The sequence below is a fragment of the Nicotiana sylvestris genome, chromosome 2 (genome assembly GCF_000393655.2).
Source record: "Nicotiana sylvestris chromosome 2, ASM39365v2, whole genome shotgun sequence".
Lineage (NCBI taxonomy): Eukaryota > Viridiplantae > Streptophyta > Magnoliopsida > Solanales > Solanaceae > Nicotiana > Nicotiana sylvestris.
The window spans coordinates 158660951-158684035 of NC_091058.1; the positions used below are offsets into that span (position 1 = coordinate 158660951).

At 35.4% G+C, this 23085-nt stretch overlaps 3 long non-coding RNA genes across 3 annotated transcripts; all 3 read right to left on the reverse strand.

Moving 5' to 3' along the window:
- Nucleotides 1-205: 205 nt before the first annotated feature.
- On the reverse strand, nt 206-1654 carry LOC104216326 (uncharacterized). The gene is made up of 2 exons (XR_708453.2): nt 1249-1654; nt 206-458 (listed from the first exon to the last, which is right to left on the reverse strand). It is a non-coding gene; the product is annotated as an uncharacterized lncRNA (long non-coding RNA).
- An 8170-nt stretch (nt 1655-9824) lies between these two features.
- Nucleotides 9825-11284, reverse strand: LOC104248475 (uncharacterized). Its single transcript, XR_716462.2, has 2 exons — nt 10867-11284; nt 9825-10077 (listed from the first exon to the last, which is right to left on the reverse strand). It is a non-coding gene; the product is annotated as an uncharacterized lncRNA (long non-coding RNA).
- An 8126-nt stretch (nt 11285-19410) lies between these two features.
- On the reverse strand, nt 19411-20761 carry LOC138886415 (uncharacterized). The gene is made up of 2 exons (XR_011405140.1): nt 20352-20761; nt 19411-19562 (listed from the first exon to the last, which is right to left on the reverse strand). It is a non-coding gene; the product is annotated as an uncharacterized lncRNA (long non-coding RNA).
- Nucleotides 20762-23085: the final 2324 nt, after the last annotated feature.

Sequence of the window (23085 nt, forward strand, 5' to 3'; positions counted from 1 at the left end):
AGTAGCCAACTATTTACAAAAAAAAAATTTACGGATTGTCTTTCTAATCTACAATTTAACTACCTTACTAAATAAGTATTTTTTAAGAGATAAAAAAAATTATTGGGACTCTAAAATATAATAATAATAATAATAATAATAATAATAATAATAATAATAAAAACTTAGCTTGGTGATAACAAAGGGACAAACATGGCTACAAGGGTTCAAATTTTAATATATATGCTCCTTTCAGACAACCAAATGCCAGTGGAATTATATCTAATGCTTTGCAAAAATAAAAATAATTAAAGATGCTTAACACAATTTAATTAACTTACATATCGTTATAACATTATCAAACATTCAAGAGCGTATAAAAATGAATTACAATAGAAGGATAAAGCTACTAATATTTCCCAGCGTCATTATCTCTCATTCCAACTCGATTTTATGAGTTTACATGGTCCGAAAATTACCTGGACAGCAGAAAGAAGAACAAATACAACAGAGTCAGCTCTTTCCAAAATCAACAGCAAAACAATTAAACGGGCAGCAACAACAGCAAAAGACAGCGACAACCAGCAGATTCAAACCCAAGAAAATAAACTAGAAATACCCCAGCAAAACAGTACAATTATGTAACTCCAGAAAAATCTTTCAAGACTACTCTATTTTCCTTAAACAAGTTTTTCACTTAAGAATCAACTCACAAAAGCTGCTAAGGGATATTATAGCTACTGATTTTTTCTCTTTTTTGTGTGTCTAGAGCTCCCTCAGTAAGATGGAGTGTCCTCCTTTTATATCAAAACAATCAGCTATTTCAAAAAAATTAAAAATCAATCTTTTTGACAGATTTTTCTACAAAATCTGCTCTTAAATTCAAAATGCCAGACTTTCTGGTTCAAATCTTGTCAAGTATTTCAAACAAAATCTGCTCTCCACTATTCAAAGACAGACTTTTATTCAAACACTGTCCAAAGGTCTACATTTTCTTACCAAACAATTTGACTTTTGAGTGTTGTACTCAAAGAGTCTTGAAGTAGTAAATAAATAATTAAACAAGCACCATATACTCTTAAATATTTTTCACTACCTCACTTTTATCGACACAAAACTATTTTACTACTTCAACAAGTGCAAAAAAGAAAATTTGACATTTCAAACTTCAAAAACTAATGCTAAAATAATTAATAATAGACAAAAATAAGATCTGAAAAAATAAAAATAAAATAAAACATTAGCCACGAAAAATAATAGGATTTTTACCATTTTATAATTCAAGTGGCGAAAAAATGGTGGTATGCCAAAAGAGGGTGTTCGGGGAGGTAGCCGGAATTTGGTCGGATTTTGATCGCCGGATTTTCATGGTGAAATTGGCATCAATAGCTAGGTCTTGAGGAGCTCTATCCATTGATGTAAGTATTGTGGGGTGGTAACGGTTGGAGCTTCAAGAATTTGGGCAAAAAAGTGACGGAAAAGTTTCCTAGATCTAAGATTCAAGGAGTTTGAGAGATTTTTGAAGGATTTGGTTTGGAGATATGGAAGGAGGAAGTTGTGTAGATTACATGGTGTGAATTTGGAGGTGTTTGGAGGTGGTCCGCCGGCGGCGGCGGTGGGCGGAGCTGGGGCGGCGTAGAGAGAGTGAAGAGAAAGAGAAGAGAGAAGAAGGAAAAAAGCATTATGGGTGAAAATGAGGACAATTTTCAGATTTTTGAGGCTTTAAATACCTAAGCCAAGAGTGAATGAGATTCATTGGATCAAGATGAAATGGATGGGTACGATTTGATCTTGTTTCATTTAGTGAAACGACGTAGTTTTGAGGCAAAACTACGTAGTTTCAGACCCTTTCAATGGCAGCCCTTTATCTTGCACTCTTGGACACTTTTTCTTTCAAATTTGGCCAAATTTCTTCCTTAATCCTACTTATTAAACTAATTTTACACAAATAAATTAATTAAATAACTTATTCTAATGATCAATTAACTAGATTAATTCACCAACTGAACAACTAGTTAATTCTTAAAATGCACAAATAAAGAAAGAATTATATATTTTTTTTTAGTATTTTATGATAAGAAATATGCAATTAAAGTCACAAAAATTGAGAAAAATAATTAAAATAATAAAATACTAATAACTTTAGGAGGTGTTAAAATAGTGCAAGGTGTTCACAGCTGCCCCTCTTTGCTCGAGAACATGAAGAGTTTTCATGCAAAGAAAAGTGAATGTCATAGCTAATTTTTGCTCACATGTCACTCCAATGGAAGCAATTTTTTTTTGAAAAAAAAAAGGTGACCAAACCTTGCTTCCGAGGCTGCCTACATATCCTTAGCTATAAAGGAATCAAGTCAGTGTAGTTCTAGAGTTAAGACTGTTGTTGCTGTTGTTGTCGATGTTGCTATTATTGTTACCGCTTCCTACATCAAAAAAGAAAAAGAGAAGAGTACTATATATGTCTGCAAACTAAGAGTACAAAATGCCTATCTATGCGTCTTCTGGAGTCGAATCTTGATTCTTGACCTGCTCACTTGCGTTGACCTTAGATTGGATTTTGATACTCTTTGAAGAAACGATTATGACTCAATTTCAGTTGCTTGCTTTCCTGATCTGAAATTGAGAAGATGAATCTTGAGAAGCTAGGTTACTGACACATTGTCAAAGTTAACTCCAACTATCCTGTGATCGAAAAACTTCTTCCTTCTGATGAGAAACTGAAACTGCAAGCTTTAATCTTCACTTGTGCTATACGGCCGAGCCTGCAAAACCATCAAAAACGAACAAAAACAAAATCTGCCCCAGTCTGGCACTAGAAAAATTTTGTGAGTTATTAGAGAAATCTGTAAATTGTCTAATTTATTGAAAAGGCAGACAGAAATAGTAGTATAAACTAGCTAAAAGAGATAAAATTTGGTAACGAATGATTGTGTAATCAGGGATCGGTATCCCGTACTACTGAAAGAAAATATAATCAGGGGCTGGTACCTTCTCTTACTAGAAGGAAATAGAATCGAGTGTTAGCACCATGTATTATTGATAAAGTGTTGAATCCTTTTAGGTGAAAAAAGGTTCGATCTGAGTTAAACTTTATTAAACAACCTGAGCAAAGATTACTTCTACCCGGAACTACGAATTGGATGCCTCTAGGCAAAACGGTTCTACCTGGGTTAAGCTACGTAAAACACCCTGAGCGAAGAGTATTTCTACCCGGAAACTAGGAGCTGGATCCCCTAGGCGAAACGGTTCAACCTGAGTTAAGCTACGTAAAACACCCTGAGCGAAGAGTACTTCTACCAAAAACTATGAGCTGGATCCCCCTAGGCTAAACGGTTCTACATGGGTTAAGCTACGTAAAAACAACCTAAGCGAAGAGTACTTCTACCCGGAACTATGAGCTGGATCCCCCTAGGCGAAAATGTTCTACCTGGGTTAAGCTTAATGTAAAACAACCTGAGCGAAGAGTACTTCTACCCGGAACTATGAGCTTGATCCCCCTAGGCGAAAAGGTTCTACCTAGGTTAAGCTGCATAAAACAACCTGAGCGAAGAGTACTTCTACCCGGAATTATGAGCTGGATCCCCCTAGGCAAAACGGTTCTACCTGGGTTAAGCTACGTAAAACACCTTGAGCGAAGAGTACTTCTACTCGGAATATAAGCTGGATCCCCCTAGGTGAAAAGGTTTTACCTGGGTTAAGCTATGTAAAACAACCTGAGCGAAGAGTGCTTCTACCCAGAACTATGAGCTGGATCCCCCTAGGTGAAAAGGTTCTACCTAGGTTAAGCTGCGTAAAAACAACCTAAGCGAAGAGTACTTCAACCTGGAACTATGAGCTGGATCCCCCTAGGTGAAAAGGTTCTACCTGGGTTAAGCTATGTAAAACAACCTAAGCGAAGAGTACTTCTACCCGGAACTATGAGCTGGATCCCCTAGGAGAAAAAGGTTCTACCTGGGTTAAGCTACGTAAAAATAACCTGAGCGAAGAGTACTTCTACCCGGAACTATGAGTTGGATCCCCCTAGGAGAAAAAGGTTCTACCTGGATTAAGCTACATAAAAATAACCTGAGCGAAGATTACTTCTACCCGGAAACTAGGAGCTGGATCCCCCTAGGCGAAACGGTTCTACCTGGATTAAGCTACATAAAAATAGGAGGTGTGAACAATAGAGATGTATGCCGAAAGTAAAAGAAAAATGGAGATTTTAAGGAGCTTACGTTTGGTGACATTCCTTCTTTTAGAATCACCATTCTACATGCTTTATTCTTGCTTCAAACAAAGAATAATTTGTGAGTTTTCAAAGTGGTGGTTGGTTTTGTGGCATTGATTGTTTTGATCACTTGATCTCAGCCCTTTCAACTGAAACTAGTTGCTTCCTGAATACTGATTGCCTTTCTGACTCTGGAGAAACTCTAGCTTATCTAGACTTTGTCATGATGATTGGTTGGTGGAACTCAACCTTTTCGACTTTATCTTGCCTTCATAGGCCTTTTCCTTCTGATTTCTCTTTTTTTCTTCTTTTTTTATATTCTTTTTTCATCATTTTTTTTATTTTCTTTTCTTTGGAGCATTGGGGAACTTTCGATTCCTAAAACTTTGCTGCAACGGCTAGTCGCGTGGGACTTAACCTTTTCCAATTTTATTTCGCCTTCGTTGGCCTTTCTTTTCTGCCTTCTTTCTCCCAACTTCAAATTCAGAGCATTTGGGATGCCTTGGATTTTTTCAACTCTTTGACGAGACGGTTAGCCACGTGGGACTCAACCTTTTCAACTTCATTTCCCTTTATAGGCACTCCATTTGATTTTCTCTTTCCAACAGTTTTAATTTCGAAGTATCGGCCGCCATGGCTAGTCGGGGTCGACTTGATGCACGTACGAGGCTGGGTGCCTTTCTGCACATTAGCTCGCGCCAAATGAGAACCCTATAAATCAATTTTGCCATCCTTTCTTTGTCTTAGTTTCGGAAAAGTGTTAGGCCGAAAAGGATTCAAAGAAAACAAACAATGGAATGGAGAATGAGTTTAAAACAAGAAGTGTCCCTTTCGGGGAAAGGAAAGAAGGACTTATCTGGAGTACATGCGGACTTCAATGAACATGACATGCCTTTTGGACTGGATGCCTGATCTGTGTAAACCGTCCGACTCTCAGAAATTCATCACAATTTTTTCCTTAAAATCGAGAAACCTTGCCAGGACTCTGTCGGTGCCGATGGCTGTGAGGATCTTCTTTTCGATCAGGGGCACCCTTTGCGGGTTTTCACGAGCTGACCTCTCTCATTTTTCTTCTCGCCTTATAGTGCTCTTTACGAGTTTTCACTAACAAGACTCTCTTATTTTTCATTTCTCTTCTTACCATCGCCTCATGGTGCCCGTGTGGGTTTTCACCAATAAGACTCTCTCATTTTATTTTTCTCATTTTTATTGCATCGGATCCAAGTAGTCGTATTCGCTGATCCTTGAACATTCTCACCGATTCATCGGAAGGACTTGAAAGGATTTGGGTAAAAATGATTTGGATCGAATTACAACTTTGGAACCATTCAGGCGGGATCATCGCCAGACCATTACAACATCTGCCCCAGTTTCACTTTTGGGGGAATTTGAATTTTTATTTTTGTGTGACTGAACCCCAGAGAGAGGTTGCCTACGTATCCTTTCGGAATCAAGTTGAACATAGTTCAGGGAACTTTTTTTTCTTTCGTTTTTCTATTTTGTTTTGTTTACTCTTTCTTTTTCCTTTCCTTTTCCTCTTTTCTTTTTCTTTTTCTTTGTCTTTTCTTCCTCTTTTTTTTGTACATTTTTTTTTCTTTTTCTTCTTTTTTTTTCATTTCATTTTTCAATAACACTTTCAGTTTCCAAAGAGGGTGATCAAAGAATGGGAGCCGGCTCAAAGGGTTTGCAAAGGGTTGATAGTGTTTGGTTAGCGAGAATGAAAGTCTTTGTCATCCCAATTGGAGAATATTAGTACTATATGGAGGATCCAACATAGTACCTTTTGACTGCATTTGCATTGACAGTTATTTCAGGGACATTTTCTTCGATGTGTTCCAAGTGCAACGCACTCTTTTGGCAGTACTCTTGTTGTAATGTACGGACCTTTCCAATCCGGGAACCAATTTTCCTTCAGTTTTTCCAACTCTTTGTTTTTATTTCCTTAAAATTTATCTTCATTTCGATCTAATTCTTGATTCATTATTTCGAGGCCTGACAACTTTCAGGATCTGGGCATGAAGTCTGCAAGTATGTCATGTTATTGAAATCTGCATTTAACAAAACTAAAAGGAGAATAAGAAAGAAAAATGACAAGATTAAGAAAAGAGACATTCCTGGAAAAAGAAATATTAATTTCATTTGATTTTTTTATTTTTTATTTTTGATTTTTTTTATTTGATTTTTTTTTTCAATTTTTGAAGATAGAAGGGTTTGCATCAGAAAGTAAGATAATAAGGTAAAACATCCGGATCACACCCTGAGATAATCCGGATGCAGAAAGGATAGAAAGACTGGCCACTAAGACTCCCGTTTGATGGGGAACTTTCATGCTTGGCGACCATTTTTGGCTTTTCTTCTATCTCGGCAAAGGCTGCAACGGCCTTCGGTGCCGGATCAAATTCCTCAGCTTCACAAATCATTCTGACCATTGGCCCAATGTTGTGGGCAGACAACAGATTGTTCATCACATCAGAAGCTTCTACATCCCGAAAAACGATTCTTTCAGTTTCAATCAAATCTTAAACTACCCTTTTGAGGGTCCAACGGTCCTCTGTACTGTGTCTCACTGCTCTAGAGTAGTATTCACATCTAGTATCAGCTCGGTGTGAGGGGGACTCGGGGGTTCGGCCATTTCGGGGCCACTGGATGCAATAGATCTAGCCTGATTAGCTTTTGGAACAAGCTTGAATACGATTCACCAATAGGGGTGAACTGATTCTTTCTGAAAGGCTCTCTTGGGCGAGGATTGTATCGGAGATCATTTGGTTGGGGACTATATGGAGCTGGGTAAGGATGTGCATTTCTAGGAGGTGGAACTCGGTTTTGTGTATAATATTGTGGTCGCGTGCAAGGTTGCGTGTTCATCACTGCATACCAACAAAACCAACCTCCTGAACAGAACCTGACTAATTTGCTCACACCACAACCTCGTTAGTTTTGAGAAATTTAACACCTAGGAAATCGCACGTTGGGGATGCAATACACCTAATAGTAAAATATTTCTACCATGTGTTTGAACGGTTGCATGTTTCATCCCGGCCTTAACTAACCCTTTAAGTATGTACCTCTTTTCTTTTATTTCTACCTTTATTTAATCACTCTTGATTTTTTTTCGTCTCTGTCGCTTTTTATTTTTTTGGCATTCTCCTTTCTTTTTTTTGGTCACTCTTTTATTTTTTGTCACTCTCTTATTTTTCTCTCTTTTTTTTCTTTTTATTTCTTTTCTTTCTTTCTTTTTTTAGTTTATTTTTTCCTCAATTAATTCTATGGTTATGATCGAATCCGATGGGGATTGCCTACGTATCATGACGCCGCATGAATCAGATTATTACGTAGTTCAGAAAAAAATCAGGAATAAAGTACACAAACTAAATCAGGAATAAAGTACACAAACTAACTCTCGTTTTTTACTCATATACAAATAACTCCACGAAAGTTCCTAACAAGGAAAATAATTTTGGATTTTTTCTTTGGTAGAAAGAAAGGATTCAAAAGAAGAAAGAATTTTTTTTTTCAATTTTTTTATTGAATTGTTGAAAGTGAGACTTCTAAAGAAAAGCGATTTTTTTTTTGAAATTCGATTTTTTTTTTCATTTTGTTTTTGGAATTGTTGAAAGAAAGAATTAAAAAAAAGTTTTTTTTTGAATTTTTAAAGTTTCTTTTTTTTGAATTTTTTTTTTGGAATTTTTTGAAATAAACACTTCTAAAGAAGAAATAAAATATTTTTGAATTTCGAATATTTTTTTTTTCAATTTTTGAAAAAAGAACTTCTGAAGCAGAAAAAAAAATATTTTGTAATTCAACAATTTTGTTTTTGGAATTTTCGATTTTTTTTTCATTTATTTATTTTTTGTGATTTTTGAAGGAAAAAAAATCTGATTTTGGTTTTTATTTGTGGAAGAAAGACTTATAAAATAAAAAAGAAAAAAATATTTTTGAATTTTTCTTTTTGATTTTTTTAAAATTGGGGTCTCTAAGAAATTATTTTCTAAAGAAAGAAGTAAAGGGAAATATATTTGATTTTTTTATTTAAATTGGGGGCCGGAACCGATGAGGTTTGCCTACGTATCTCACATCCGATGAGAATCAGACCCGCGTAGTTCGGTAAAACTGGGTACCTTTTTTTTAATAATTCTGCTACACTAATTTTCTAAAGCCGGTCGACAATGCAAGTAAGCCTTCCAAATGATGTATCAAGTAGCACATACGTGAACATGATGGTATCAAATAGGATACCTATCTTATACGGACCCGGCCCTTGTGTCGAGTTTCGCTAAGTCAAATATATGTTATGCACATAGAGCGAACCTACTAGGAAAATCTGGTATGAGGTTTGTTCTCCTAGGTTTAAATCTTGGTGGAAAAGGTATCTAGACTGGCTTACTCGAGCGGACAACTCGAGCCGAGGAGGGTCAGTGTACCGGTAGCATTGCTTTCCGGCTTCACTAGTGGTGCTCCCCGCCTAAAATAGGTGTGACTAAAATCCTTCACCGGGTGACAAACACCTCGACTATCTCAAAGAAAGCGGGCTATGTCAAGCAAATGCCCAATTTTAATTCAAGAAGACTCGGAGGGGGTGCGTGAGAAGAACGTTTATATGTACCGTTCAAAAATATCAAAGCGGTAAAAAGCAAACAAGTATCACATTGTACCCAAATAAATCACAATATATACAAAATTAATAAAACCAAATAAAAGTCAACATGTACAAGCTCGAATTCTGGTTTTCCCCAGCAGAGTCGTCAGAGCTGTCACACCCCTTTTTACCCCTCCAAGAGATAAGTGTGCAAAATGTAACGGATTGTGGGTTAAAGAGCTTTTCCAATTAAAGTGACAAATTTGAAGTTGGGATTATTTTATTTACAGAGTCGCCACTTGGAATTGATTTTTACTGGTGTTCCAAGTCACCTTTTATTTGAATCCCTATTCAAAGGAAGGTTTGACTCTATTATTATTGGTCTGCAAAAATAAAGTTCGGGTAAGGAATTCTGTTGACTGGGGAGAAGGTGTAAGGCATTCCCTGAGTCCCGTGGTTCTAGCACGGTCGCTTTATTGACTACATTTGGCTTGAATTAAACTTGGATAAACTGTGGTTTATTTGATTTTTATGCTTTTCTTATGTCCGTTTTTATTTATTTTAAAAAAATATTAAAGAAAAGATTTGAATAATAATCTACAACTTAACTAATGAGAGGAAATTATTGTTATGAATACTAATTTAAAAGATGAGAGTAATGAGAGAAAATTATCAATTGACATTGCTTAAAACTAGTAAGATATGGGCTTGTCTTGACATTGAATGAGGCAACCCACTGTTGGGTTGATGGAGTCAAATGGGCTCATGTCCAAGACAAAATCCAAAAGCTCATATGCTTTTGGACTTTAAATCTGCAGATATAGTCTTTTAAAGCTATGTTACAGATTTGGTCATATTTTGCTATTTGCAATCCGTAGCCAACTATTTACAAAAATAAATTTACAGATTGTCTTTCTAATCTACAACTTAACTACCTTACTAAATAAATATTTTTTAAGAGATAAAAAAAAGATTATTGGGACTCTAAAATATAATAATAATAATAAAAAATAAAAAAAACTTAGCTCGGTGATAACAAAGGGACAAACATGGCTACAAGGGTTCAAATTTTAATATATATGCTCCTTTCAGACAACCAAATGCCAGTGGAATTATATCTAATGCTTTGCAAAAATAAAAATAATTAAAGATGCTTAACACAATTTAATTAACTAGCATATCGTTATAACATTATCAAACATTCAAGAGCATATAAAAATGAATTACAATAGAAGGATAAAACTACTAATATTTCCCAGCGTCATTATCTTTCATTCCAACTCGATTTTATGAGTTTACATGGTCCGAAAATTACCTGGACAGCAAAAAGAAGAACAAATACAACAGAGTCAGCTCTTTCCAAAATCAACAACAATACAATTAAACGGGCAGCAACAACATCAAAAGACAGCGACAACCGGCAGATTCAAACCCAAGAAAATAAACTAGAAATACCCCACCAAAACAGTACAATTATGTAACTCCAGAAAAATCTTTCAAAACTACTCTATTTTCCTTAAACAAGTTTTTCACTTAAGAATCAACTCACAAGAGCTGCTAAGGGATATTATAGCTACTGATTTTTTATCTTTTTTGTGTGTCTAGCTCCCTTAGTAAGATGGAGTGTCCTCCTTTTATATCAAAACAATCAGCTATTTCAAAAAAATTAAAAATTAATCTTTTTGACAAATTTTTCTACAAAATCTGCTCTTAAATTCAAAATGCCAGACTTTCTGGTTCAAATCTTGTCAAGTATTTCAAACAAAATCTGCTCTCCACTATTCAAAGACAGACTTTTATTCAAACACTGTCCAAAGGTCTACATTTTCTTACCAAACAATTTGACTTTTTAGTGTTGTACTCAAAGAGTCTTGAAGTAGTAAATAAACAATCAAACAAGTACCATATACTCTTAAGTATTTTTCACTACCTCACTTTTATCAACACAAAACTATTTTACTATTTCAACAAGTGCAAAAAGAGAAAATTTGACATTTCAAACTTCAAAAACTAATGCTAAAATAATTAATAATAGACAAAAATAAGATCTGAAAAAATAAAATTAAAATAAAAAATCAGCCACGAAAAATAATAGGATTTTTACCATTTTATAATTCAAGTGGCCGAAAAAATGGTGGTATGCCAAAAGAGGGTGTTCGGGGAGGTCGCCGGAATTTGGCCGGATTTTCATGGTGAAATTGGTATCAATAGCTAGGTCTTGAGGAGCTCTATCCATTGATGTAAGTATTGTGGGGTGGTAGCGGTTGGAGCTTTAAGAATTTGGGGAAAAAAGTGACGGAAAAGTTTCCTAGATCTAAGATTCAAGGAATTTGAAGGATTTTTGAAAGATTTGGTTTGGAGATATGGAAGAAGGAAGTTGTGGAGATTACATGGTGTGAATTTGGAGGTGGTCCACCGGCGACGGCGATTTTCGGCCGACGACGGTGGGCGGAGCTGGGGCGGCGTAGAGAGAGTGAAGAGAGAGAGAAGAGAGAAGAAGGAGAAAAGAATTATGGGTGAAAATGAGGACAATTTTCAAATTTTTGAGGCTTTAAATACCTAAGCCAAGAGTGAATGAGATCCATTGGATCAAGATGGAATGGATTGGTATGATTTGATCTTGTTTTATTTAGTGAAACGACGTAGTTTTGAGGCAAAACTACGTAGTTTCAGATCCTTTCAATGACAGCCCTTTATCTAACACTCTTGGACACTTTTTCTTTCAAATTTGGTCAAATTTCTTCTTTAATCCTACTTATTAAATTAATTTTACACAAATAAATTAATTAAATAACTTATTCTAATGATCAATTAACTAGATTAATTCACCAACTGAACAACTAGTTAATTCTTAAAATGTACAAATGAAGAAAGAACTATATTTTTTTTTAGTATTTTATGATAGAAAATATGCAATTAAAGTAACAAAAATTGAGAAAAATAATTAAAATAATAAAACACTAATAACTTTAGGAGGTGTTAAAATAATGCAAAAATTAGGTGTTCACAGCTGCCCTCTTTGCTCGAGAACATGAAGAGTTTTCGTGCAAAGAAAAGTGAATGTCATAGCTAATTTTTGCTCACATGTCACTCCAATGGAAGCAATTTTTTTTTTTGAAAAAAAAAGTGACCGAACCTTGCTTCCGAGGCTGCCTACATATCTTTGGCTATAAAGGAATCAACTCAGTGTAGTTCTGGAAAAATTTGGTAGCTGGGACTACCGGACACTAGAGTTAAGACTGTTGTTGCTGTTGTTGTCGCTGTTGCTATTGCTGTTACTCGCTTCTTACATCAAAAAAGAAAAAGAAAAGAGTATTATATATGTCTGCAAACTAAAAGTACAAAATGCCTATCTATGCGTCTTCTGGAGTCAAATCTTGATTCTTGACCTGCTCACTTGCATTGACCTTAGATTGGATTTTGATACTCTTTGAAGAAACGATTATGACTCAATTTCAGTTGCTTGCTTTCCTGATCTGAAATTGAGAAGATGAATCTTGAGAAGCTAGGTTACTGACACATTGTCAAAGTTAACTCCAACTATCATGTGATCGAAAAACTTCTTCCTTCTGATGAGAAACTGAAACTGCAAGCTTTAATCTTCACTTGTGCTATACGGCCGAGCCTGCAAAACCATCAAAAACGAACAAAAAAAAATTCTGCCCTAGTCTGGCACTAGAAAAATTTTGTGAGTTATTAGAGAAATCTGCAAATTGTCTAATTTATTGAAAAGGTAGACAGAAATAGTAGTATAAACTAGCTAAAAGAGATAAAATTTGGTAACGAATGATTGTGTAACCAGGGATCGGTATCCCGTACTACTGAAAGGAAATGTAATTAGGGGCTGGTACCTTCTCTTACTAGAAGAAAATAGAATCGAGTATTAGCACCATGTATTATTAATAAAGTGTTGAATCCTTTTAGGTGAAAAAAGGTTCGATCTGAGTTAAACTTTATTAAACAACCTGAGCGAAGATTACTTCTACCCGGAACTATGAACTGGATCCCCCTAGGCGAAATGGTTCTACCAAGGTTAAGCTACGTAAAACACCCTGAGCGAAGAGTACTTCTACCCGGAAACTAGGAGCTGGATCCCCTAGGCGAAACGGTTCTACCTGAGTTAAGCTACATAAAAATAACCTGAGCGAAGAGTACTTCTGCCCGGAACTATGAGCTGGATCCCCCTAGGCGAAAATGTTCTACCTGGGTTAAGCTAATGTAAAACAACCTGAGCAAAGAGTACTTCTACCCGGAACTATGAGCTTGATCCCCCTAGGCGAAAAGGTTCTACCTAGGTTAAGCTGCATAAAACAACCTGAGCGAAAAGTACTTCTACCCGTAACTATGAGCTGGATCCCCCTAGGCAAAACGGTTCTACCTGGGTTAAGCTACGTAAAACACCTTGAGCGAAGATTACTTCTACTCGGAGTATGAGCTGGATCCCCCTAGGTGAAAAGGTTCTACCTGGGTTAAGCTATGTAAAACAACCTGAGCGAAGAGTGTTTCTACCCAGAACTATGAGCTGGATCCCCTTAGGTGAAAAGGTTCTACCTTGGTTAAGCTGCGTAAAAACAACCTGAGCGAAGAGTACTTCTACCCGGAACTATGAGCTGGATCCCCCTAGGTGAAAAGGTTCTACCTGGGTTAAGCTATGTAAAACAACCTGAGCAAAGAGTACTTCTATCCGGAACTATGAGCTGGATCCCCTAGGAGAAAAAGGTTCTACCTGGGTTAAGCTACGTAAAAATAACCTGAGCGAAAAGTACTTCTACCCGGAACTATGAGCTGTATCCCCCTAGGAGAAAAAGGTTCTACCTGGGTTAAGCTACATAAAAATAACCTGAGCGAAGAGTACTTCTACCCGGAAACTAGGAGCTGCATCCCCCTAGGCGAAACGGTTCTACCTGGGTTAAGCTACATAAAAATAGTAGGTGTGAACAATAGAGATGTATGCCGAAAGTAAAAGAAAAATGGAGATTTTAAGGAGCTTACGTTTGGTGACATTCCTTCTTTTAGAATCACCATTCTACATGTTTTATTCCTGCTTCAAACAAAGAATAATTTGTGAGTTTTCAAAGTGGTGATTGGTTTTGTAGACTTGATTGTTTTGATCACTTGATCTCAGCCCTTTCAAGTGAAACTGGTTGCTTCCTAAATATCGATTGCCTTTCTGACTCTGGAGAAACTCTAGCTTATCTAGACTTTGTCATGATGATTGGTTGGTGGAACTCAACCTTTTCGACTTTATCTTGCCTTCGTAGGCCTTTTCCTTCTGATTTCTCTTTTTTTTCTTATTTTTTTATATTCTTTTTTTCATCATTTTTTTTTCTTTTCTTTTCTTCGGAGCATTGGGGAATTTCGGTTCCTCAAACTTTGCTGCAACGGCTAGTCGCGTGGGACTTAACCTTTTCCAATTTTATTTTGCCTTCATTGGCCTTTCTTTTCTGGCTTCTTTCTCCCGACTTCTAATTCAGAGCATTTGGGATGCATTGGCTTTTTTCAACTCTTTGGCGAGACGGTTAGCCACGTGGGACTCAACCTTTTCAACTTCATTTTCCTTTATAGGCACTCCATTTGATTTTCTCTTTCCAAAAGTTTTGATTTCGAAGCATCGGCCGTCATGGCTAGTCGGGGTCGACTTGATGCCCGTACGAGGCTGGGTGCCTTTCTGCACATTAGCTCGCGCCAAATGAGAACCCTATAAATTAATCTTGCCATCCTTTCTTTGTCTTAGTTTCAGAACAGTGTTAGACCGAAAGGGATTCAAAGAAAACAAACAATGGAATGGAGAATGAGTTTAAAACAATAAGTGTCCCTTTCTGGGAAAGGAAAGAAAGACTTATCTGGAGTACATGCAGACTTCAATGAACATGACATGCCTTTTGGACTGGATGCCTGATCTGTGTAAACCGTCTGACTCTTAGAAATTCATCACAATTTTTTCCTCAAAATCGAGAAACCTTGCCAGGACTCTGTCGGTGCCGATGGCTGTGAGGATCCTCTTTTCGATCAGGGGCGCCCTTTGCGGGTTTTCACGAGCTGACCTCTCTCATTTTTCTTCTCGCCTTATAGTGCTCTTTACGAGTTTTCACTAACAAGACTCTCTTATTTTTCATTTCTCTTCTTACCATCGCCTCATGGTACCCGTGTGAGTTTTCACCAATAAGACTCTCTCATTTTATTTCTATTATTTTTATTGCATCGGATCCAAGTAGTCATGTTCTCAGATCCTTGAACATTCTTACCGATTGATCGGAAGGACTTGAAAGGATTTGGGTAAAAATGATTTGGATCGAATTACAACTTTGGAACCATTCAGGCGGGATCATCGCCGGACTATTACAATATCTGCCCCAGTTTCACTTTTGGGGGAATTTGAATTTTTATTTTGGTGTGACTGAACCCCAGAGAGAGGTTGCCTACGTATCCTTTCGGAATCAAGTCGAACGTAGTTCAGGGAACTTTTTCTTTCTTTCGTTTTTCTGTTTTGTTTTGTTTGCTCTTTCTTTTTCCTTTCCTTTTCCTCTTTTGTTTTTCTTTTTCTTTGTCTTTTCTTCCTCTTTTTTTTTTGTACATTTTTTTCTTTTTCTTCTTTTTTTTTTCATTTCATTTTTCAATAACACTTTCAGGTTCCAAAAAGGGTGATCAAAGAATGGGAGCCGGCTCAAAGGGTTTGCAAAGGGTTGATAGTGTTTGGTTAGCGAGAATGAAAGCCTTTGTCATCCTAATTGGAGAATATTAGTACTATATGGAGGATCCAACATAGTACCTTTTGACTGCTTTTGCATTGACAGTTATTTCAGGGACATTTCCTTCGATGTGTTCCAAGTGCAACGCACTCTTTTGGCTGTACTCTTGTTGTAATGTACGGACCTTTCCAATCTGGGAACCAATTTTCCTTCAGTTGTTCCAACTCTTTGTTTTATTTCCTTAAACTTTATCTTCATTTCGATCTAATCCTTGATTCATTATTTCGAGGCCTGACAGCTTTCAGGATCTGGGCATGAAGTCCGCAAGCATGTCATGTTATTGAAATCTGCATTTAACAAAACTAAAAATAGAATAAGAAAGAAAAATGACAAGATTAAGAAAAGAGACATTCCTGGAAAATGAAATACTAATTTCATTTGATTTTTTTATTTTTTATTTTTTTTATTTGATGTTTTTTTCAATTTTTGAAGATAGAAGGGTTTGCATCAGAAATTAAGATAATAAGGTAAAACATCCGGATCACACCCTGAGATAATCCGGATGCAGAAAGGATAGCAAGACTGGCCACTAAGACTCCCGTTTGATGGGAAACTTTCATGCTTGTCGACCATTTTTGGCTTTTTTTTTATCTCGGTAAAGGCTGCAACGGCCTTCGGTGCCGGATCAAATTCCTCAGCTTCACAAATCATTCTGACCATTGGCCCAATGTTGTGGGCAGACAATAGATTGTTCATCACATCAGAAGCTTCTTCATCCCGAAAACCGATTCTTTCAGTTTCAATCAAATCTTCAACTACCCTTTTGAGGGTCCAATGGTCCTCTGTACTGTGTCCCACTGCTCTAGAGTAGTATTCACATCTAGCATCAGCTCGGTGCGAGGGGGACTCGGGGTTCGGCCATTTCGGGGCCACTGGATGCAATAGATCTAGCCTGATTAGCTTTTGGAACAAGCTTGAATATGATTCACCAATAGGGGTGAACTGATTCCTCTGAAAGGCTCTCTTGGGCGAGGATTGTATCGGAGATCATTTGGTTGGGGATTATATGGAGCTGGGTAAGGATGTGCATTTCTGGGAGGTGGAGCTCGGTTTTGTGTATAATATTGTGGCCGCGTGCAAGGTTGTGTGTTCATCACTGCATACCAACAAAACCAACCTCCTGAACAGAACCTGACTAATTTGCTCACACCACAACCTCGTTAGTTTTGAGACATTTAACACATAGGAAATCGCACGTTGGGGATGCAATACACCTAATAGTTAAACATTTCTACCATGTGTTTGAACGGTTGCATATTTCATCCCAGCCTTAATTAACCCTTTAAGTATGTACCTCTTTTCTTTTATTTCTACCTTTATTTAATCACTCTTGATTTTATTTCGTCTCCGTCGCTTTTTATTATTTTGGCATTCTCCTTTCTTTTTTTTTGGTCGCTCTTTTATTTTTTGTCACTCTCTTTTTTTTCTCTTTTTTTTTTCTTTTTTTTAGTTTATTTTTTCCTCAGTTAATTCTATGGTTATGATCGAATCCGAAGGGGATTGCCTACGTATCATGATGCCACATGAATCAGATCATTACGTAGTTTAGAAAAAATCAGGAAAAAGTACACAAACTAACTCTCGTTTTTTACTCATATACAAATAACTCCACGAAAACTCCTAACAAGGAAAATAATTTTGGATTTTTTTTTGGTAGAAAGAAAGGATTCAAAAGAAGAAAGAACTTTTTTTTCAATTCTTTTATTGAATTGTTGAAAGTTAGACTTCTAAAGAAGAGCGATTGTTTTTTGAAATTTGATTTTTTTTCATTTTGTTTTTGGAATTGTAGAAAGAAAGAGTTTAAAAAAAGTTTTTTTTCGTTTTTAAAGTTTATTTTTTTTTTGGAATTTTTTAAATAAACATTTCTAAAGAAGAAATAAAATATTTTTGAGTTTCGAATATTTTTTTTTAATTTTTGAAAAAAAATATTTTGGAATTCAACAATTGTTTTTGGAATTTTCGATTTTTTTTTCTTTTTCATTTATTTATTTATTGTGATTTTTGGAGAAAAAAATAATCCGATTTTGATTTTTTTTGTGGAAGAAAGACTTATAAAATAAAAAAGAAAAAAATATTTTTGAATTTTGTTTTTGATTTTTTTAAAATTGGGGTCTCTAAGAAATTATTTTCTAAAGAAGGAAGTAAAGGGAAATATATTTGAATTTTTATTTTTTTGAAAATTGGGGGCCGGAACCGATGAGGTTTGCCTACGTATCTCACATCCGATGAGAATCAGACCCGCGTAGTTCGGTAAAACAGGGTACCTTTTTTTCAATAATTCTGCTACACTAATTTTCTAAAGCCGGTCGACAATGCAAGTAAGCCTTCCAAATGATGTATCAAGTAGCACATACGTGAATATGATGGTCTCAAATAGGATACCTGTCTTATACGGACCCGGCCCCTATGTCGAGTTTCGCTAAGTCAAATGCATGTGATGCACATAGAGCGAACCTACTAGGAAAATCTGGTATGAGGTTTGTTCTCCTAGGTTTAAATCTTGGTGGAAAAGGTATCTAGAATGGCTTACTCGAGCGAACAACTCGAGCCGAGGAGGGTCAGTGTACCGGTAGCATTGCTTTCCAGCTTGACTGGTGGTGCTCCCCGCCTAAAATAGGTGAGACTAAAATCCTTCACCGGGTGACAAACACCTCGACTATCTCAAAGAAAGCGGGCTATGTCAAGCAAATGCCCAATTTTAATTCAAGAAGACTCGGAGGGGGTGCGTGAGAAGACAGTTTATATGTACCGTTCAAAAATATCAAAGCGGTAAAAAGCAAACAAGTAGCACATTATACCCAAATAAATCACAGTATATACAAAATTAATAAAAGTCAACATGTACAAGCTCGAATTCTGATTTTCCCCAGCAGAGTCGCCAGAGCTGTCACACCCTTTTTTACCCCTCCAAGAGATAAGTGTGCAAAATGTAACGGATTGTGGGTTAAAGAGCTTTTCCAATTAAAGTGACAAATTTGAAGTAGAGATTATTTTATTTACATAGTCGCCACTTGGAATTGATTTTTATTGGTGTTCCAAGTCACCTTTTATTTGAATCTCTATTCAAAGGAAGGTTTGACTCTATTATTATTAGTCTGCGAAAACAAAGTTTGGGTAAGGAATTCGGTTGACCAGGGAGGAGGTGTAAGACATTCCCTAAGTCCCGTGGTTCTAGCACGGTCACTTTATTGACTACATTTGGCTTGAATTAAACTTGGATAAACTGTGATTTATTTGATTTTTATGCTTTTCTTATGTCCGTTTTTATTTATTTTTATTTAAAAAATAAAGAAAATATTTGAATAATAATCTACAACTTAACTAATGAGAGAAAATTATTTTTATTAATACTAATTAAAAAGATGAGAGTAATGAGAGAAAATTATCAATTGACATTGCTTAAAACTAGTAAGATGTGGGCTTGTCTTGACATTGAATGAGGCAACCCACTATTGGGTTGATGGAGTCAAATGGGCTCATGTCCAAGACAAAATCCAAAAGCTCATATGCTTTTGGACTTTAAATCTGTAGATATGGCCTTTTAAAGCTAAGTTACAGATTTGGCCATATCTTACTATTTGCAATCCGTAGCCAACTATTTACAAAAATAAATTTACAGATTGTCTTTCTAATATACAACTTAACTACCTTACTAAATAAGTATTTTTAAGAGTTAAAAAAAAGATTATTGGGACTCTAAAATATAATAATAATAATAATAATAATAATAATAATAACAATAAAAATAAAAAAAAACTTAGCTTGGTGATAACAAAGGGACAAACATGGCTACAAGGGTTCAAATTTTAATATATATGCTCATTTCAGACAACCAAATGCCAGTGGAATTATATCTAATATTTTGCAAAAATAAAAATAATTAAAGATGCTTAACACAATTTAATTAACTAACATATCGTTATAACATTATCAAACATTCAAGAGCATATAAAAATGAATTACAATAGAAGGATAAAACTACTAATATTTCCCAGCGTCATTATCTTTCATTCCAACTCGATTTTATGAGTTTACATGGTCCGAAAATTACCTGGACAGCAAAAAGAAGAACAAATACAACAGAGTCAGCTCTTTCCAAAATCAACAGCAAAACAATTAAACGGGCAGCAACAACAGCAAAAGACAGCGACAACCGGCAGATTCAAACCCAAGAAAATAAACTAGAAATACCCCAGCAAAACAGTACAATTATGTAACTCCAGAAAAATCTTTCAAGACTACTCTATTTTCCTTAAACAAGTTTTTCACTTAAGAATCAACTCACAAAAGCTGCTAAGGGATATTATAGCTACTGATTGTTTCTCTTTTTTATGTGTCTAGCTCCCTCAGTAAGATGGAGTGTCCTCCTTTTATATCAAAACAATCAGCTATTTCAAAAAAATTAAAAATCAATTTTTTTGACAGATTTTTCTACAAAATCTGCTCTTAAATTCAAAATGTCAGACTTTCTGGTTCAAATCTTGTCAAGTATTTCAAACAAAATCTGCTCTCCACTATTCAAAGACAGACTTTTATTCAAACACTGTCCAAAGGTCTACATTTTCTTACCAAACAATTTGACTTTTGAGTGTTGTACTCAAAGAGTCTTGAAGTAGTAAATAAACAATCAAACAAGTACCATATACTCTTAAGTATTTTTCACTACCTCACTTTTATCAACACAAAACTATTTTACTACTTCAACAAGTGCAAAAACAGAAAATTTGACATTTCAAACTTCAAAAACTAATGCTAAAATAATTAATAATAGACAAAAATAAGATCTGAAAAAATAAAAATAAAATAAAAAATCAGCCACGAAAAATAATAGGATTTTTACCATTTTATAATTCAAGTGGCCGAAAAAATGGTGGTATGCCAAAAGAGGGTGTTCGGGGAGGTCGCCGGAATTTGGCCGGATTTTCATGGTGAAATTGGTATCAATAGCTAGGTCTTGAGGAGCTCTATCCATTGATGTAAGTATTGTGGGGTGGTAGCGGTTGGAGCTTCAAGAATTTGGGCAAAAAAATGACGGAAAAGTTTCCTAGATCTAAGATTCAAGGAGTTTGAGGGATTTTTGAAGGATTTGGTTTGGAGATATGGAAGGAGGAAGTTGTAGAGATTACATGGTGTGAATTTGGATGTGTTTGGAGGTGGTCCGCCGGCGGCGGTGGGCGGAGCTGGGGCGGCGTAGAGAGAGTGAAGAGAGAGAGAAGAGAGAAGAAGGAGAAAAGAATTATGGGTGAAAATGAGGACAATTTTCAGATTTTTGAGGCTTTAAATACCGAAGCCAAGAGTGAATGAGATCCATTGGATCAAGATGGAATGGATGGGTATGATTTTATCTTGTTTCATTTAGTGAAACGACGTAGTTTTGAGGCAAAACTACGTAGTTTCAGACCCTTTCAATGGCAGCCCTTTATCTTGCACTCTTGGACACTTTTTCTTTCAAATTTGGCCAAATTTCTTCCTTAATCCTACTTATTAAACTAATTTTACACAAATAAATTAATTAAATAACTTATTCTAATGATCAATTAACTAGATTAATTCACCAACTGAACATCTAGTTAATTCATAAAATGCACAAATGAAGAAAGAACTATATTTGTTTTTAGTATTTTATGATAGGAAATATGCAATTAAAGTCACAAAAATTGAGAAAAATAATTAAAATAATAAAACACTAATAATTTTAGGAGGTGTTAAAATAGTGCAAATATTAGGTGTTCACAGTTGCACCAGGTCAACAATTAAATGAAGAAGTTATGAATGCTCTTTATCCTAATCAAACTATCTTTGAAAATGTAGAGTAAAATGATGATTTAGATGAAACACAATCAGATTTAGATGATACACCTACTAGTCCTGTTAATAACCCAACTGATGCCCCGTCTGACCCTCATGTAGTAACCCCTACTTTTAATAGACAACCTTCTAAACGGCACGAAACATCTCTTGTTTGGCATTTTTTTACTCAACTAAGAGAACGAATAAGGCTAAGTGTAAAACTTGTGGGTCTTTGATGGCTCATAAATTTACTGGAGACCGTAGCAGTACAGGTAGTTTGACTAGACACATAAATACACACCCTAGAGATAAAGCTAGATATTTACAAATAAAAGCTGCACAAGAGGGGACAAGTGTAGATAATACGGTTAACCCTAGTACAGGGTCAAATCTAGTTCAACCGGGAATTAACACTGTCACCGGTGGTATTTTATATTATGATCCAAATAAAGATCGTGAAGAATTGGCAAAAATGGCTACCATTCGGAAAGAAGAAATTTTGGACTTGCAGAATCACAACCGGAGATAGACGAAGCTTATGAAGAAATGCTAGCGGAACTTGCGCAGGATGCTGCTTCGCTCGGAAGCGGTGATGAACAAGCTTCTTTTCCACCACCACCAACGGAAATTCCTCCGGACCTTAAAGGATTTATGAGATTTGTTAGAGATAATACATAGACTAATATGTAACTTGTATTTTGGCACATCTTCTTTAGTTTTTTTTTCCTTTTAATGGTGGTATTAGTACCTTGTTGTGCTCATTCCATTGGGGGAGGAAGACTAAGAAAGATATTGTGATTTTTGTTAATGTCGTAATAATAAAATTATAAGACATTCCCTTGAATATTTCTTTGCAATTTATTTTGTGTTTAAATTTGATATAGTATATATATTATATATCTAATACATATAAACTATATATATATATATATATATATATATATATATATATATATATAACTATATATATATATATAGAGAGAGAGAGAGAGTTTATATGTATCTTTAATACATATAAACTCTATATATATCTAATACATATAAGCTATATATAAGGCACTATATATATATATGTAAGCACGTGATTTTTGCCCTATATGAGAATCACTCCCAAAAAATTCAAATAAAATGATTTTCCTTGGTGTGCAATTTTGTGAGATTTTATGATATTTTTGGATAATTGTTTGTATTTGTCTGTGTTTGTTTATTTGTTAAATTAATAAAAAATATAAAAATATGTCGCATTTTGCATGTAGGATTTAATTCTACAATTGTTAGTAATTAAATTAGTTTTACAAAAATTAAAAATTACAAAAATAGGCATCTTTTGCATTTTTAGCATTTAATGTCCAAATGAATAATTTTATGCTTAATTATTACTTAATTGTGCGTTAATTGTTATTGGGAGTTAATTTGCACTTTTATAACTTAATTTAGTTCTTAATAATAATTTAAGTATTTTTATAATTTAGTTTTAGAAAATAAAAGAAGAAAAAATAACAAAAATACAAAGAAAAATCGGATTAGGCCACTTCTTCAAATTTCAACCTCAGGCCCAAATAATTGCCCAATCTTCCCCATGACCCGGTCCACTTCAAACCGGGTCGACCTAGTCCGCCCCATTAACCCAATACCCAACCCCCTTCTTCATTTTTGTCAAAACACAAAACAAAACAAAAAAAAAACCAAAAACCCTAAAAACTAAGAAACCATCCGCCCCCCACACCCTTTTGCTTCTTCTTCTCCAAAAATACCAAACACCCCAAGCATCCATGGCAGCCCCT